General features: G+C 42.9%; 1 protein-coding gene across 1 annotated transcript in view; it reads left to right on the top strand.

Annotated features, from left to right (window-relative positions):
• Positions 1 to 2646, top strand: part of LOC109542930 (optomotor-blind protein) — a gene marked incomplete in the record, with an annotated part of 52367 nt that overhangs the window by 46958 nt on the left and 2763 nt on the right.

The raw sequence follows: 2646 nt of genomic DNA, 5'->3' as shown, positions 1-2646 counted from the left end.
TGTTACGACTAAATCGACTTTTCAATTCTCTATCCAACAATGCCAAAACGAATTCTGTGGCTCGAATGGTTCTTGAGAAACTTCGAAAAAAGCAGCATCAAATTCAAGGGGATTTTGCAACTCAAAAAAAAAAAGAAACCACGCAAATCTAAAACTTCTTGAATCCAAGCCCCCCCCCCTGACTTTTTGTGCGATGATACGATGGTACGAAAGTGTTTCTATTGGTTGGAAATCTGTCAATTCGTCCGCCGTCGTACGAGACGACGGACGAATTGACAGATTTTTACACATTTGACATATTGACAGATTTTTTACATTTGGCAACGCCCCAAACTTGGTGGAATTGGGCGTGTTCTCTTCCTTAGGGCTCTTTGCTTATTTGTTTTCGTCCGAAATGTTGAGTGGATGGAAGATCCGCCCAAAACAGACGGTTTTCTTCGGTTCCTGCTCTAACTGGATAAAATCGTTCTTGATAAAATGTCAAGCGCCCAGGAGACTAAAGGAAGCGCGAAAATTTCTGTCAAACGAGTTTTCGAGAAAATTGCGAAAAACTGCTGATTTTTTGCGTTTTTGGCATTAAATCTTGTCAAACTAGCAGAAGGATTTTTTCGATTTTTACCCAAATTCTGTGGTGATTTTTTGCCAATGGCGACCTTTTTACGGGATCGCGATCTTCCGCTATCTCCGTAACGCTATTTTTAATCGAAAAAGTCCCTCTTCATGAATTGTCAGGCTCGGCGAGCTGAAGACAAATAAAACAGTTCGGGGAGTTTTTGAAAAAAGCGCAAAAGACGGGAAATTTTCTACTTTTTTAACATCAAAGCTCATCAAACCGGCAGATGGATTTTTCAGTGATTTATCAGAATTCGGCTTTTCTTTGCTTTCTCCGTGACGCGATTGTTCATTGAGAAACTCCCTCTTCATGAACTGACATACAACATGGAAAATTTCGCGAAAATAACCGATAATTTTCCGGTTGTTCGGTAAAGTTTGCAATATTGGCCTTTCGTTGTTTCCTCCCTAATCGAAAAAGGTCACTCTTGATACCATTTCAAGTCCAGTGTGGGAGTTTTCGAAGAAAGGGCGCAAAGTGGAGTTTTGCCACATCGCCCCAACAACCACCCTTGCACGGGGAATTGGCACAAAACCGGCAATTTGCGTTAGCGCAGTTAGCGTGATTGCGCCGCGATCGGTGCGTCTCTAATCGACGTGGCTGCATACAGGTGCAAACATGGAGTGACAAACCGCACTGAATATTTATAAATTCAGCGTACAAACCGATTACGAGACACAATGGGCCATATATTATTTATAAAGGCAATACGTAGCGCAAATTAAAAATTAAAAAGAATTTCAAAACATGTATAATGAGCACTAAAAGGCTGTAATGAAGTCAACAAGGATCGAATTAAAATTCCGCGCCGGCATTGCCGCAGTCCGTGGTAAGGAAATGAAGCGTTTTCTGGGCCGTTTTTGCGCCCCCGGTATGCCATAGAATTGCAAATATGCCAAAGATCGATTGGTCGCAACCATATACGTACGATCCGATTGGTCTCAGCCAGCTGAAATTGCGTTTTTTCGACTGGTAATGGTGATAAATGCGCTTTGTTTTGTTGCAGATCACTCAACTGAAAATCGACAATAATCCATTCGCCAAAGGCTTCAGAGACACTGGCGCTGGCAAGCGGGAAAAGAAGTAAGTATCTAAGTCACTATTCAGCTACTCGGCGCTCAGCTGCTCGATCAAAACCTTTTTTTTTTGGGGGGCGGCATTTAGCCATCTCATTGTCTCGATTAGAGGGTCAAAAAACTGCCTTGTAATTTTAAGGTTAGGCTTTTAACGCATTAGTGCCCTTCTGTTTAAGCTGAGGGACAATTTTATCTAACACCAGAAGGGTGGGTATTTTATAGCTTAATTTGCGGTCGCGCTCTCTACTCCGTTTACATAATAAAATGCGATCATCCGCCCGAGCAAAGGGGTCGCCGATGGAGCTTAATTTGGATCTTAGCGAATGCCAGTTTTTGCCGGTTTCAACGCGAAACTGAGCAGGATTTTTGCAGAGTGCTAAAACAAGTTGTTGGAGTGGGAGACCGCAACCCCGCGAGGATCGTTGCAAATTAGCCGCGGCATTTGCTTAAGGTCGCAAATGTTGGGGTGCAAAAGGCCAGCAGGGTTCGGCTTTAGACGCTGTTTCTCCCTTGGCTTTCGCATCCTGCTGTTTGGCTGCCTCTGCATATACATATGTGAAAATCGATAGATCTTCTCAAGCCTTGACGAGTTTATCTGCAATATCATGCGAGTGGGACGCCCATTTTTAGAGCAAATTTCATCAAGTCCCCTAGAACCATTAGCATAACATTTTCAGGGTTGGTTTGGGTTAGTTTGGGTTAGTTTCATCCAGTGTCTTCTGCAGGATGTGGAAGTTGAACGAAAGTTTCAGAGTTTTCCGGTTCCAGCATTTGCCATAGATTGGGATAATATCCAGTTGCTGCCGGCCCTCAATTAGACGCCCAGAGAAGGTGCATTTTGGATGAAAATCACCATTTCTAGCTCAATATTTAAAAAATTGGCACAAATCAGTATTGAATGCGACTAGAACGAAATTTTGCGGGTTTTTCCATTCAAATGTTCTCCATAGATGAGGG

The sequence above is a fragment of the Dendroctonus ponderosae genome, unplaced genomic scaffold (genome assembly GCF_020466585.1).
Source record: "Dendroctonus ponderosae isolate FM_Combo_2020 unplaced genomic scaffold, Dpon_F_20191213v2 Dpon_F_20191213_4, whole genome shotgun sequence".
Classification (NCBI taxonomy): domain Eukaryota; kingdom Metazoa; phylum Arthropoda; class Insecta; order Coleoptera; family Curculionidae; genus Dendroctonus; species Dendroctonus ponderosae.
Note: the sequence above shows the minus strand (reverse complement) of the source record. Positions and strands in the feature narration are given on the sequence as shown.